At 36.5% G+C, this 16,890-nt stretch overlaps 1 protein-coding gene across 6 annotated transcripts in view; it reads left to right on the forward strand.

Moving 5' to 3' along the window:
- Window positions 1-221: 221 nt before the first annotated feature.
- The window catches only part of ncor2 (nuclear receptor corepressor 2), a 119,820-nt gene continuing 103,151 nt past the window's right edge, over window positions 222-16,890 (forward strand). For 4 of the 6 annotated variants that reach the window (XM_048209406.1, XM_048209409.1, XM_048209408.1 and 1 more), the window contains exon 1: window positions 222-687. The gene's annotated coding sequence lies outside the window, so the exon portion shown is untranslated. The remainder of the gene's footprint in view (window positions 688-16,890) is intronic. The other 2 variants (XM_048209410.1, XM_048209411.1) reach the window with 1 other exon arrangement.

Consider the following 16,890-nt stretch of genomic DNA (forward strand, 5'->3'; position numbering starts at 1 on the left):
TGTGTCCCACGCCTTTTCAGCGTTAATTTTTCACTGCGTGTCTTTAGTAAATCATGACAGTAGTTTTTTAACGGCAAAAGAGGTTTTGCGCTAGTAAATAAGCTGTTAGATAGATAGATAGATTTACTATCTATCTATCTATCTATCTATCTATCGCAGTGGGACCTATTTTCTAAAGAAACGCACTGGCCCTTTAAGCTGCACTTGACGTCTAGCGACTATCACTTTGCCAGCAGCAGCAGCAGTCAGTCAGTCAGTCAGTCAGTCAGTCACACGGACTCAAGTCATCTCTGATCCGCAGAGATTCTCGTTCAGTCCCTTCGTGTATTTACAGCCACTACTGCGAAAAACAACTACACAAAATGGATACGAACTGCTCTTCTCGAATAACAGCCGTTTGGAGATAAGAGGGCGGAAACGCGAGTAAAACAGACGGCGGAGAAAGAAAAACAGACGAGGAGCGCGAGAAGGCCGAACCATTGAGGGAGCGCGAGAGCAGCTTAGTTTCTCACGCGACAGAAGCGCGGCGCTCAAGTGGTTTTTGGGCTCAAAGCAACGAGGACGAAAACACGCCCGTAGCAACCAGTACATGTGGATTAACGTTATTCGTGGAAATTTCTTTATTTCTTTCTCCACAGAAACTACATAAACGTCCGGTAGCGACAGACCTTCACCTTCCGCGGAGTGGTAAGTTACTACAAGGCGTTTTGCCCACGAGTCTGTCAGCAGTTGATCAGTTTTTAGGGTGCCGAGAGTTCTCAGATCCGTTTGACGGAGAAACGGGGTCTGTCGGCGGCAAACGGCCGTTATTCCTTCACTGAACATCTACTGGATTGAATGAGTGTCCCTGCGCAAGGCGGAAATCAACCCCTCCGTGAAGACTGGCCGGCTAGTTAGCATAGCTAGCAGTGTTTATGATTTAACGTTAGACGGAATGTCGTTAATATTCACTCGGCAGGTTACGTTATGTATTCAGTTAGCATTCTAGCATTATATACAATGTTTTGAAAAGCACACTGTCGCCGTTGAGCGGTTATTTGGTTTAAGCTAGTGGAGTTAGCTCGGTTTATGTGGTCTTGTATTGAATGCTTAGCTAGTTCTGTGGTAACGCCGCCGGGTGCAAGCAGAGAATGAGGCGTATATTTTCAGTCTGGGAATGTTTCTTCGGTGTTTATCAGATTAAATGAGTGGTATTTAGGATTTCTTGTCAACAGCTGATTATTGAACGTGTCTAGGTGCTGCAACATGGTCCTGGTTTAGAAAGAATAGCGCCATAATGTTGTTTCTTAAAGAGCGAAATCATTTTGTTAGTTGAATCTTCTACTGGTGTAGTAAATAATTCTAGGTTAGATCGACACTTATCTTATGAAATATAAATAATGAACATACGATTAATGGCAGTAAATATATTTATGCTTTTCATGGGACTGGCCTTCGTAGACTTAAGCAATATGTGGTTTATTGAGCCCATATTTAGAGCTGGAGCTCGTGCAGTGACGTACTGAACTGCGACTTATTTGTGTAGCACTTCACAAATCTACACTGCCTCTCTGTTCCATTGTTTTCATGCGAAGCGGAGACTTTGGTTTCCTTCATTGTACTGTAAATATTACTCAAAGTGTTGAAGACTTGCATAAACAAGGTGGGATAACATCCCCGCCCCCTTCACAAAGCTCTCTAACACCTTCATAGCCCGCTGATGATGAGGCTGGAGCTACACTCGCTCACTTTCCATGTCTCGGATGTTGTGATTAAGGGTCAATAAATCATAGTGGATACCAAATGCTTGTCAACAGCTGTTGATTTGCACATGAAAGGCAGTGGAATGTGAAAAATGGAGGCCACACAGCTTAAGTGTATTAGTGTAATTGGACATGGGCCAGCGGAGGGCTTTTTTTCTCTTGAGCAGCACTCTTTCCCACTGTACATTAGAAGAGAACAAAGCACAGTGTCATAAGTGGACCAGCGAGATGCCTGAACCCAAAACATAACTGGCCTCAGACAACCTCTTTGCTCTGCAGGGCCGCCAGAACTCATGGCCAGAAAACAACAGATTTGTTTTGGACTCACATCAACTCCAGTTCCACCCCTCTGCGTTGAGTATTGAGTAATGATATTCTTCCTCCCTCTCCTCACTGCTCCATGCAGATTAGTGATAAGCATTGAAAAGAAATGAGTTTGCCTTTTAACCATTGTCTGGTGAAATGTGGAGCTAGTTTACCACTTTATCTCTGTCTGTTTTTGAAATGCTTTGCACAAACTCTAATACATGGTGCACAGCAGTTTTGCAGCTGCAAGCTTTATTAAAGCAGGCCTTTTTGTTAATTCATTTCAGATGCCTTGTTTCTCCTTATATGAACTGTGGAACATGCTCAAGTAGTATTCAGGGACAAGATAAGGAGTTGATATGACCGTTCTTCATTTTTATAAATGAGAAGCTAGAGTAGAACATCGGAAGAAATTAACCATATGCAAAATGCTTTCTGTGTAAGCAGACTTCTTGGCTTCCCATTAAGCCGTTACTCTTTGTATCGACTGTGGTGGACCACTTTGCTGAGTTGGCTGTGTTGTAAAGGGTGGGTTTTGACCCTGTTGCAGTGCTGCTTCTATAAGTCTCCAGAAGATCTGCTCCTGCAATCACTGTGCATTGAAAAAACACACTGTTTGTCTTATTCATTAAAGGTGTTCATCATCATCAGCCATGTCCGTGTAGACTATATTTTAGGGATGCACCGTTATGAAAATTTTGGCAGATAAATCTAAAAAGCCTGATTACAAAAACAAAAGTCTAACCATTAAAAGCCTTGGCCCAAGCACACAATTATAATGTTCTCATTACAATTTTATGTAGTCTATATGACAGACTTGCGCTGTATGTTGCTCTTAACTGTATTTTCCTTTTTGAAGTGATTTTAATCACATTTCATGCAATTCAAAACCATACTGGTGGACAGTGTGCATCTGAAGCGTCTCAGCTGAAGGAAATAATCCATTATTTATCAGCTTTAATATATTTGCCAAATTTTCTTATTAGGCTGAAAACGATAACATTCAGTGCTGCCCACAGGTTTGAAATATACTTGCGGTGGTAGCCGGGCGAAAAATCCTCCTATTACCCACGGCACAAAAATGGTCTACTACATGTGACAAACAAATAATGTGTGATTGTTTTTTTTTTTTAACAGTATTTTTATTTATTGAAATTAATTTTAGGCCATTAAGTAGACATTGTAATAATTCATCAACTTGAGTTCATTAGCAATCGCTTGGCATAAATCTGCGCTTTTCATTGATTGAGAATCACTTTGAAGCAGACTGAAGCGCTGTTGCGCGAGCTTGTAGAACAGTAAACAGTTCTGACGCACACGTAACGAGCAGGTATGAAATGACTAGTTTATCGATCGCGGATGGTTTCATTATCTTGCACGGATATAAAAGTATAAGTGGATAAAAATAATAAAAACAAAAATGCGTCTCCAAATATACTTGGGCGGCCAACCGGCCGTTATTATACGTGGGCGGCACGCCCAAGTAAAGTCTATGTGTGGGAAGCACTGACATTAAAAATTAACATATATTGGCCAATAACGATATATATTGTGCATCCCTACTATATTTACACATTATTAATGTTTATATATTAAACACTAACATTCAAAAGTTTGGGGTCATTAAGTTTTTTTTATAATATATATATATATATATATATATATATATATATATATATATATATATATGCATGCATGCATATGCTCGCTAAGGCTGCATTTATTTGATTCAAAATACAGTAAAACAGTAATATTGTAAAACATTATTACTATTACTGTTACTAAATATACAGTAAAGGCATTGTTGAATTTTCAGCATCATTACTCCAGTCTTTAGTGTCACACGATCCTTTAGAAATCATTTTAATATGCTGATTTGGTGCTCAAGAAACATTTCTTATTATTATCAATGTTAAAAATGGTTGTGTGCTGCTTAATATTTTTGTGGAAAGTTGAAACAGTGATATATTTTTCAAGAGTCTTTGTTGAATAGAAAGAAGAGCATTTGGTTGAATTAGAAATCTTTTGTAACAAAAATTTGTCACTTTTTATAAATTGCAGAATAAAACTATTGATTTCACATTTTAGTTAATTAGCATCAGTTTGATGCTTTAAAGAGCACTTTACTATGATTATCCTCTAAATATTGTTTTCACTACTTTCATGGAGCATTTTTACAGGTCTTTTGGGTCCATGAAATGCCCTGTTAGAAGAAAAAGCATTCTCCTATCGCCCACCTTTGTGTTCAGTTCTGTTGCCTGCTATCAGCATCAGTTGTGTCATATCAGGCACAGTTAGATAAGACAGAATTGCTGGAGTTCCCCCAGTGGTGGAGTGATAGCAGCATGACGTAACCACTAGTGTGCTGTATGTGTAATGTTGACACTGCTGTGTTTGTTAGCTCAGTGAGGCAACAATACCCCATATCTGCTGTTGATGGCACCAAATCTGGAGAGACGTTTATGGAGATCAGTCATATATATATAGGGTCAAAATATTTTTAGATTTAACCTTTTGACTTACATTGAGTGAGATAAAGTCATTGTTCTGCTATTTGGAGTCATAAAAGTAAAAAAATGGTTAAATAAAAATTATAGTTTTTAGGGGTGTAACGATACACAAAACCGACGGTTTTATATTAGTGAATATATTTAGTGAAAGAGTTAATTTCTCACCTGAGGTAAATGCTATGTGACAGTGTTTACAGGCTGTTTTATTGACGTCTTTCTGCAGTTGAAACACTGAGCGATTACACAAGATATTATACTTTTCAGTAAGTTGTACTGTATCTTTCAACATACATTCTGTAACTAGTATTAAAGAGGAAGAGATGATCGCGTTCACTCGTGCTCTGCGCTGCAGCTTGAACTTAGGCGCCTGTACATTGTTCTGTCATGGCACATTAAATTGTTTGTTTGTTTTTAGACAAAATGTACTATTGCAGAATAATGTCTTAATGTATGACTTGATTCGATCAGAATTGAGCCTGACTGATCCCATTAGCTAAGGCCGAGTTTTGGACTAACTCCCATGGCATCTGTCCTGCACTAGTGCTGGTCAGTGTGAGTGTTGTAAACATGTGCCCATGGCCAAGTGTTTGATTGCTAAAAAAAGACCAGAGTAAATAGGCTGCAAATACCATTAAGACTATTTGACTAATGGCTACATGCCAAAGGTCGGGGAGCCTTTGTTTTTACTGCAAGGAATGTGAATGTTAGCGTTGTTGTTAGTGGGTGGTGTTTTGAACCATTTGAATGCATTATAACAAGGCCATTTGAACTTAAGTGTCTGGTGGAGCATGGAGTGGAGAGCACAGAGGCCTTCTGGGTGTTTTAGAAGAAGTCCTTGATCTGACATCAGTTTTGTATTTGGTCAGAATGGAGTACTAGTGCTGAGTGCCCTATTAAAGTTCGGTAAATGCACTGTCTGGAGGCCCTAACTGTCAACCACTCCCTGCAGCCCTTCACAGGGATTGGGCAAACAGCCACTGCTCACCTCTCCTCTACTCTCAGACGCCTCCCGTTTTATCTCTACAATCAGTTCCTCTTTCATTGTTACACAATGGTGACTTGCTACACAGAACCACAACTTAAAATAACAGCAAAGTCTTTTAGATTTTTTTACCACTGATTATGACCCGCACATACTTGAATATAAGCAAATGTATGCATGCTTCTTCCGTCGATCAGATAATTTTATTCAAGCACTGCTGACAGATTTACCCTGTTTAATTTGACTGTAGAAGGTGATTATCACACGAAACCATCATATTCATATCAGCACAGCAGCATTTTGTGAGTATTTCCTGCTTAGCAAAATAGAACAGTTACAACTTCCTTTTTTTCCCTACTGCTTTATTTGCTTGTGCTGTTTGAGTAGCGAGCAATCTTAGAATACATTCCGATCACTTCTCACCTCAAATGTTTAATCAGTCTATTTAAACAGATTCTTTAAGGAAGTGAATGTACTTGGTGCAGCTGTAGCATTAAACTAGCTGCATGCACTCGTGTTTGGGTGCACATTCAGCGTTTGTGCTCTTTGTAAGAGTTCTGTAGTTGTCAGCAGTGGTGTCAAGTGCAAGTGGTCTCACAGTGGTGGCGGTCTGTGGAGAAAGTCAGTGTCTGTCTACACAACCACATCAATAGCAGCTGCTACTTCTCTGACATTTTTAGTAATCTGGAGAGCAGCCAGCAAGAGGGACTAAAAATGTAGGTGTGCGTGTCTGTATGCGTTCATGTGACACTGGGTGTCAAGTACAGCATGTATTCAGATAGTGATTGTGGTGTCGAGTGCTGGGGATGGACTGTATTGAGTGATAGAATGTATTCGTGTGTTCTCCTGAGCCACATGAGCCCTGCGCGTTCCTGGCATTGAGTTGACTGCAGGCATTGTATGAATGCAGGCTCTTTCTGTTGGAGAATAACAGGATTGTTGATGGCAAAATTGAAGGAGCAGTTGAAGGTTCTGCTGAAAGTATCTATTTTGTAATGTTTTGTGACAGAAGTCACATTATGTTGGAGATCCGTCCTGTACTGAAGGTTCTTATCACTAAATGTTAGCAATCCAACAAGAGATTTGACAAATAAAGCCCTTGAATCATGAAGTACAATGCCAAAAATGTTTGTTTGCAGAAATGTTTTTAGTGGCTGATATTTAATTGATATACATAGAAACGTTACGCTGATATTAAACATTTTTACACAAGTTTTCTCAATAATATTTAAAAACAAAGTTGTGCATTATCCATTTGTCAAGGCTGTTGGTTGAGGTTGAAACTGAAAGTCACTATGAAACCAAAAATTAACAGTTCTTATTTTTTTTATGGAATATTGCAGAATTTGTTATAAATGATTTATCTGTGCATGTCATTATTTTTTTAAAACTTCATGCACCCTCATAATCTTTAATCAAAATAATTTGCCCTTCCTCTTGAAGTGATATCTCTTGACAGTTTACTGGCGTGAGGGCGGGACAACCTGTCAAACATTAATAATCCAATCAATTCTCTGTGGACAAAATTAGAAATGCACGGAAATTTCGGCCGCCGAAAATTATCGACCTGAAAGAGAAAACTGACTGAAAATATGAGCCGAAAATATAAGCCTCCCCTCTACGCTGTGCTCGTGCATATATATATATATATATATATATATATATATATATATATATATATATATATATATATATATATATATATATATATATATATATATATATATATATATATATATATATATATATATATATATATATTGGATAATTGATCAAAAAATAAATCTGTTAAATCTGATTCTGTTGCATAGAAATGAATAATATATTGATATTTAATATTAATATATTTCCTGTCAAATGTTAGTGTTACTTTCAGTAAAAGTGTGGTTGTTTTATTTGATTGGCTTTTATTTTTAAAATTCAGTATCATAAAAATGATTGAATTTCATTAAAACGTATAATATAAATACAATTATACAAAAAAGGCAAATTTAAAATAATAAATAATTAAGAAGTATTTTCGGTTTTGGATTTCGGCCAAGTGCATCCAGAAGTTTCGGTTTCGGCCCAGAGTTTATTTCGCTGCATCCCTAGACAAAATTAATCAATCATAATTTTTTTTTTTTTTTTTTGAAATGCCATTTTACTCAGATATAGTTCACAATAGGGAAAAGACTATCACAATCTCTTTTTCCTTTATGACTCGAAACAAGAGATGCTTCAGTTAATCAGCCAAGTGAGACCAATTATGCTAATAATTTCAAAATTACACAATTTTGGCTAATATATGTTTAGGCCCATCACTAATTATGTACACTTTTGGTAAAAGTAATCAGCAAATGCCCTGATGGCTGTGATAGGAAGTTATCATTGAAGACAGAAAAAATCAGTGAATAAAATCTATGGAATGCTTTCTGAAGTTTGCAAGCAAGGCTTTATCACCCGGTCTGTTTGAGTGGATCTTTTTACCAGTCTCTGTGTATCTAATGTCTGTGTTTTGAGTTTAGCTCAGCTGCTCTCTGGATTCTCATCCGACCTGCACTTCGAACTGAATATCAGGGTAGAGTAAAGGCTGTGTGTGGGCTGACTGTCATGCATCTGATGTGTTTTCTTCATTACCTTACATTATCCTCAGCAGCAGTTGTGAGGGTGTAGTGTATTGGTGGTGACTCTCTCTGCCTCAGGGTTTTGTACTCACTGGCCCATTATGAAACAAGCAACTGCTTATGAAACAGGATGCGAGGGCTGGACAGATTTTGCGTAGCAGAGCATATAGCAGCTGTGTGTGTAAGAACTGGCGAAATTGACAGATGTGTGTGAAGATGGAATGGAAACAGACTGCACCTTCCTGCTATCAACCACTTACTGCTGACTTCAAGGATCTTCTTTCTCCATGCAAGTCACTCCTCTGAATATGAATGCCAGCTTTAGGATTTCTTTGCATAAGATGAGCTAGGGAATATTGAGTGTGTTGAATGAGCCCAGTGATGTAAAATTGTATCCATGAACAAAAAGCTTGTTTACCTGATATAAACAAAAACTACTGTTTCTAATACCGTAAGTAGCTTATGCTATTCAAATGAACAAAATCATGGGGGTCAGTTAAAAATCAAGAGAGGTAGGAAAATAATCAAGTTGAGATGGAGAAGGATAGCCAAAGGCAAGAAAGTGGAAATTGCCTGTTGGAAAAATCCCTCTGACACATCCTATGTCCCATTGTTTTCTTTGCAAGCCTGTAGGATGTCCAGAGTGGCCTGTTTAGAGCTATGAGCTGGACACAGCTCTGCATTTGAGATTTAAATATGTCTTTACCAGCATCCCTTTAAATCTCCAAGTGCTTGTTCTTAAGCTGTAATAAATTCTTTAGCCCTCATGTCATTTAGCTTGAATACTCCTCAGGTCTCTGTTCTTTACCTGATGTCTTTATATGAGGGCTGTATCTTGTGGATTTTGTATGGTAGTTGGATCCACTATGAGTTTGCTATGTGTGTGAGTGAGTTTCTGGCAACATAATAAAGTATTGACTCATGTGGAAGAGTGCCCAAGACTTTACTGGAAGAGAAGCTGTGCTTTCTATCAGTGTCTGTTGATCTAATAACAGTAACAGTCTACGGTGAGCAGAGGTTGACTGATTTATCTATGTTAATCAGCACCGACAATGGCATTCAGTTATCTGAGAATATGAACACTGATAATAGATGTTATCCCCCCCCCCCCCCCCCCCCCCCCAGTGTAACGTGTGACTACATTCTGCAAGGTATGTTTGGATTTCTATCCATCTGGTCAGGTTGATGCATTTAGCAAGATTTGTTTCATTACCTGTTTGTGAGGAGCACAGACTTTTCAAAAATAAGTATTTGGTGTATGTCAAGCTAAATAGTCATTAGTGTAAATATTTTCTTTTTGGGTTGCGTTTTGTTTATTTATTTGATTTATGATGTTTTAAAATTTCAGTTTAGTTTTTTTTTGTTATAAAGATATTTCAATTTCACAAAAGAAATAATAAAAAGACATACTCTCATTTATAATTTGTCTTAAATCTCATTTTGTTAAAAAAAATAAATAAATAAAATTTGTGAGAAAATCGTATTGCGAAACCAGTATTGTGAATCGTATCAAATCGTGAGTTGAGTGAATCGTTACATCCCTACTTGGTAGTGTTATTTTCGTTAACGAAATCTATGACACAAAATGTTTGTTAATGAGCTTTTTACCCATGACTAAGGTGAGACGACAATAAGTTCATTAAACGATAACTGACTATATCAACATGCAGTATCATTGGTGAAAAAAGACGAGACTAAAATGTAAAAAAGGAGACATAATATTACAGACTGCAGGACAAGCCTCTACTACGAGCTTTCATGTTTGTTTTTCTGTTAAACGGATTCATTTTCTGCCCAGTTTTACTTAATCTTTGCAATCTGGAAACCATGTGCATGCGCTCTCTCTATACTGTGGAAGAAGGGCTGATGATCTGAAAACATTGACAAACAAGCAAGCTGGAGTTCAGCGATCTCCATTGAGATATTCTGCTTAAATGAAAGTGTCATTCAGTCAGTCCCTGTTCTGTCACGACTCACGAGCCGCTTGGGCTGTTTGCTGCGGCTAAATCTGCGATCAAAGCTTCTCCGTGATGAACTGTAATAAATCCAAATATGGATTTTGACTGTATTGTTTGCGATTGTGGTTTCGGATTTAGGGCCCTATAATTTCCGCGATCAAGGAATCGCGGACGGAATCGCGGAATCCATTCTTAAAAACGGAATTTAGCTACTATATAACGCGGAATGTCACGGAATTTGTCAAATTTTTGATGAATGAATTAAAAGCAGGTCAGTACACTTAAATTAAATTACGATATAGACTAGTGTCTGTGAATATTAAACCGCAAAAAGACCATTTAAGCACGAATCCTGCATGCCTGTGTAACTCTAAAATGAATGATGCGGAAGCGCAGTTTCATTTACCTCACACCACCTCACACACACTCGCGCGGGGGGCGCACGCACGCTGAAGCACATGCGACGCTCGCGGTGTTTTCGTCCTCTGTCGCCTCACTATATGAACGCACGAATTCAGAGCTGCTCAAAGCTCTAGGCAAACCGTCAAAATAAAAGTTCGATTTAACTTGACAGAAACATATTACTGTTGTACAGTAGAATTTAGATAAATTAATTTAACAATAAATTATTAAAATATATTTTTAAACAATAATCTCAGTGTGTCTTCCATGTTTTAATTTTAACAGTAAAGCTCTGTTGTGCAGCACATTGTGTTTGACAAAAAAGTTTAATTTCATGATTGAAAGATAAATTAAATGGTGTTCGTTCATTTGATTGCCAGAAAAATTTAAATACACAACAGAACTTCTGAAGAAAAAAAAATTCATAAAAATATATTTTTTAATTAATAAATATTGTTGTTTTTAAGAATTCAATTAATTAGACATGCTTTTTGATTATTAAAATGGAATTAAACCATTAAAATGGAATCCATATAAAAATATGATTTGAGGGGAAAGAACAAAACGTTTATCATAGGGCCCTAAAAAAATTACATTTTTTTTTTTGTTAAACTTTTATTAAATTGTTGGTAAATTGGACAAGATTCATTATTTCAATTAATTTTTGATTACTAAAATGTAATTTAACCATTAAAATGGAGTCAAAAAATAAATAAAACGGAAAAAAACAGAATCCAGAAAAATTAAAACAGAAAAAACGGAATTTGGGAAAAATAAAACGGATTTCATAGGGCCCTATGGATTAAATTCTTTTATGCAACCTCTGTGTGAAAATACAAAGTCTTTTTTGCTGTTTTAATAATATTGTATTGTTGCAACATATTTTCTATTTTAATATATTGTAAAATGTAATTTACTCCCATGATGTAAAGCTGAAATTTCAGCTCATTTTTTTGCTCAAGAAACATTTCTTATTATCATCAATGTTGAAAACAGTTGTGAAATCTTGTGTAACTGTAACATAATAAACATCTTTACTGTCACTTTCAGTCAATTGTATGCATCTTTGCTGAATATAAGTATCAATTTCTTGCCAAACTTTTGAATGTAATATATAATATATTCAATAATATTTTTAAAAATGCTAAACAGCCGATTAGTTGGAATTTGGACATTTGGGAAATGTGCAGGGCTCGACATTAAGGACTGCCCGATGGCCCGGGGCCAGTGTGAACGATGCTCGGGACAGTTGACAACTGTCACTTGCCCGATCGGGCCATTGTTGTAGGGGTGTGCGTTATATTCAATTTAATTCAATTCAAATTTATTTGTATAGCGCTTTTCACGATACATATCATTTCAAAGCAGCTTTACAGAAAATGGATGTCAACATTACAATTTAAAGAATGTAGTTAGCAAATAATATACTTTAGGTAATTAATTACAATCACTGTTAGCAGTTTAACTGAAGGTAGAAGCAAAGAGCTCCTGGAAAATGAATTACATTAACAATAAATTAGGATATAGAGATTGTGCAATGTGAATGTTGATCCAGATGATTGCGTCTTCTGAAGTCCTCGCAGGAACTGGCGCCGTCTCTTCACAGGTGATGGTTGTCTGAGGTCTTCTTAAGAGGCTGGATCCAAACTGAAGCTGAAGTCCTCTCTAGTCACCTCAGGGCGGGTGTCCCGAGGTAAAACAGAAAAGCAAAAGGAGAATAATTAGCGTAGCTGCTGTTCATAACTTTAAGCAAAGATAGTCATGTGCAGTTGATCTGGTATGAGATGCATTATGTGAATGCTTGGCTAAAGAGATGAGTCTTTAATCTAGATTTAAACTGGGTGAGCGAGTCTGAGCTCCTAACATTATCAGGAAGGCTATTCCAGAGTTTCGGAGCCAAATGTGAAAACGCTCTCCCTCCTTTAGTGGACTTAGCTATCCTAGGTACAACCAGAAGTCCAGAGTTTTGTGACCTTAGAGAGCGTGAAGGATTGTAGGGCGATAGAAGATCGGTTAAGTACATATATCGTCTATGATATCGTAATTGTTGATTTAACAATCTGACATAATCGAGTATGTCCCCTACTTTACAAAAACCAACCAAACAAACACACACATTGAGTGCACACATGCACTACATGACGCAGTCTAGTAGGTTAGACTTGTGCGTGTGATTTAGTCTATTAAAATGCATTTAGAATAACCCCAAAATTAAAGATAAAAATGCCCCTGTATGTCTTTTATATGTGTATAATTTAATATAGTTAACCAATATTACACGAAGAGCACCATTTTTCTCCAAATATCAGCATGATTACAAATGTGATATTGATTTTATACAATATACAGTTTAATAAACAAGCAGTTTATATTAATTGACTTACATTTTAGACACCAAATCGCCCGTTTCGCTCAATGTATCAGCTGTTTGAATGAATCGAATCTCAATGACTCGCTTATTAACAGTGATTCGCTGCCCCCTACTGGCGGGTTTAATTTCACATTTTAAAGTATCTTTTCATTTTATAAATAATTTCAAATAATAGTATTTAATGTTTTATATTTTCTACATTGCAAAACTATATTTATGCATCTGTAACTACTCTTGACTGAATAACTTTAATAAAGTTTAATCTATAGTTAATTATATAGTTATACATTAGATTACAATTTCTGTACCTGAAAATCTCCTGTTTAAGCCTACATAAAAATCTGAAAAGCACTGTTTATTTCATTTGTTTATTCTGTTGTATTTATTTGTGCTATTACTTGTAATTAGATTATTTGTTCCTATTTAATTACTTACTGTTTACTTGTTTAAAAATATTTAAAATTTAAGTGAATTAACCTAATAACTTTTGGTGTCGTTACATGTATCAAAAACAATAACTAGGCTTATTTTATAGGCCTTTGTTCTTTTCTTTTACTTTATTATTATTTTTTTATTTTTTTATTTTGGGGCCAGCAAAAATTTTGGCAGGGCAAGTAAAAATTTGAACCACTGGGCCGACCGGGCCAGCAGAAAAAATCCTTAGCGTTGAGCCCTGATGTGTAAGGGTTTACGTTTGAAAGGGCTTCACGGAGTATCATATGAAGTGTGTTAGATTGTAGACGGATGTTATCGGTCTTCAGATCATTGTTATGTTAAGCACTGATGATGTCATGCTAACAGAATGCCAAAGGGTTGTTTGGGTGCACCTGTATAAACAGCACAAGAGCAAAGCAACTATCACTGAGCATCTCTCACTATGTGTGTTACAGATCTCTCTCTATCTTCATCTCTTTTCAAATTTCTTCACCATGCATTAACTAACTAATGTACAACTTTCGATACACTTTGAAAAGCACAGGTTGTATTAGTAAATGTTGAAATTAGCATTTAAGATTAGTAAATCCTATAGAAGTTGTATTAATTGTTAGCTCATGTTCACTAATGTTAACAAATGAAACCTTTAGTTTGAAGCATTAATAAAAGCTGTTTTTGATTTATGCCTGAAAGAGGAAATCTTTGCAGAAAATGTGATCACATAAGCATTAATTTAGCTGACTGCAACAAACTTGCATTTCAGCACACATTTTTAGATAGCCCAGGATACGATGAACGGCGAAGAGAGAAGAAGAAATAGGGGTCAGTGAGTTCAGACACACACATGCACTCAGCAAGTGTCAAGCAGAGGTGTAAGAAAAGAAGAGGGGGAGTGGAGAGATTGTGAGCTCTTGAGTTACCCTCAGCAACCATGACCCTTGGTTTCGTTTCTGCACAAAAGAAGACGGCCTTAGAGACAAAGGCACTTAGAGAATTGAGACTTTCCCAGTTCCAAAAGCCCCTCTCCCTAGCCTCTCTCTAATATCCATTCATAGCTTTACTGTAAAGTCTTCGTCTGTGACGTCTCTCTCTCCAGACTGTGGAGGATGTGAGCCTTGGCTCAGGGGGAAATTCCAGACTGCTAAGAAGAGGCTTGCAGGTTATTGATGGTGGAATCTCATTTTCTGCTCGGCCGCTGCTGAAAAATGGTTGTCTGAAGCAGCTTTGGCAGACAAAAGGGTAGCTCTGCCGACAGCCAGCGGGAGTGTGTTTGGGGTTTGGAGTGCTAGAAGAGAGGCTACTGGTGTTCCCCTGCTAACTGTGTGTGTTTTGTTTTGATGAGAGGAAACGGGTGGAGATGTTTATCAACCGCATACACGCGCGCACACACACGCACACCTGATGCAACTCTCATTCATCCTGTGGGAGGTTTTGAGATGTGTGCATGGTTGTTTGTTTTGTGTTCAGTGACTTTTAATCTGCACCTGAGACTATTTATGTACGTATTGTATTTATGTGGTTTTTGAGGGCAGTGTGAACACTCATCCACACATTCTTACTTAGGATGTTTATTTTTTTTTATTTTATTTTTTTTTTCCTGACCATTAACTAACGCTTGTTAACCGACAAGATTGTTAAATTAGAATTAAATTCGAATAGATCAGTCTGTGACCCATTTAAAATGTCAACATTTGTTTCCATTGGTTTAGTTTTACATGTGCAAATAGCAACATAAAGAACAGAACATAATTCACACATCACACACATTCAGCACTTCTATGAATGGAGAAAAACAGAAAAAAAATAAAAAATTATATATAATTAATAGAATAGGCCCAATCCATATATATATATATATATATATATATATATATATATATATATATATATATATATATATATATATATATATATATATATATATATATATATATATATATAAAACTGCTACTACTAGTATATGCTGAGTTTCAGTTCATTTATATGACACGTTTCGCAAACCAGTTCAGGGAAAGAAACTGAGACGGCAGAAAGTGGCATCTATTTATTTATTTATTTATTTATTTAACATAAACAAATTTTACAAAAGCACAATGTTTTGTTTTAATCATGTTAAAAGAAAAATTAAAAGTAAACCCTTTACAGTTTTGTCTTATTCTTATCTGTATGACCATAATTAGAGTATTTTAAGTCATTTCCACTGTTATAAGGATAAAAAATCAAGTGATTGCACAGGCGCCTTGCACACAACATACAAATTCTAACATTGCTAACTTGACATCGCAGCCTGTTATCAAAATAAAAACCAAACAAACATAAAAATTTACATTGCCAGGGCTCGACAAAAAGGACTGCCCAAACTGTCACTTGCCCGATCGGGCCAGTGCTGTGTCGTCATGAAAGTTTGTCATTTGCATGTATGTTTAAGCCTTGCCAATTTAAATATTCACTATTTTGAAAATAAAAATATTAAATGCAATTAGTTAAGTATTAATGCTATTAATATTAGTATTGCATTTACACTGCAAGACTTAATGCACAGATCTATTTTGACATTTTTTTTTTTTTGTCCCTTCTATTGCTATGGTAACAATTTCAGTATTTTCAGATTTAGTCTCACATTTTAATTAAGGGGTGGGAACCTTTTTGGAATCTCACAATTTGATTCAAATCGGTTCTTGGGGTCATGATTCGCTTAATTTCGATTCTCGATTATTTATTAATAAATTATTACTTTTTTGTTGCTTTGTGTTTATTTTATGAAATCTTGCCAAGGCCTGTCGTGTTCCAAAAAGTTTGAATAAATTGCTGGAAAAAGCCAAGCTACCATCACATTATCTAGGTCAACTTCAGTAAAAATGGACTGGTGCATTTAAATAATTCATTTTTGTTTTAGTGTGACTGATCTCTATTTTTAAAGTGCATGCGAACATAAGTTAGATGGACTTGTTTGGCCACTGCATCATGTCTTGCTATTTTTGTATTTCAGTGTCTTGGTTTAAAGCAGTTTAGTTTCTTGACACCCTCTCTATAATAGTGTTGAATGAGCACGTGATTAACTGTTTAATGTTTTATTTTTGTGGTGCGAATGAAGCGTTCTCAGTTACTGCCATTTGTACAACATTCCTAGTCATGAGACTGTGTTTCGTGTTTCACACTGTGACAAGTGTTTGTGTGTGTGCATGCATACACAAGATTCTAGCATCACTTTGTTTTCAGGCTGTCTACATCCTGTGTTACCTCTATAGTTGTGAAGTTGTGTACGCTCTACCCTGCCATCACAGACACGTGGAAGCACCTTGTGGTTCATTATGTGACCTTGATCAAAACAGTCATGGTTTTGCTCTCTCACACAGAAAGACACTGATCGTGAATGATGCAGGCAGAAAGGATTAGCGTAGATTATCCTGCACATTATTAGGAAGTCATTCACTCTGCCGTTATGCAACACAAATTCTTCTCTCTTTGTGTGTGCTTGTTAAAGGGACCAGGTTGTATGCATGCTTATGAGCGTATAGTAACTGTGGTTGTTCCTTGTAGGTCTGTTATAGATTATTTGTTTATATGATTATTTGTAT

This window comes from Megalobrama amblycephala, linkage group LG12, assembly GCF_018812025.1.
Source record: "Megalobrama amblycephala isolate DHTTF-2021 linkage group LG12, ASM1881202v1, whole genome shotgun sequence".
Classification (NCBI taxonomy): domain Eukaryota; kingdom Metazoa; phylum Chordata; class Actinopteri; order Cypriniformes; family Xenocyprididae; genus Megalobrama; species Megalobrama amblycephala.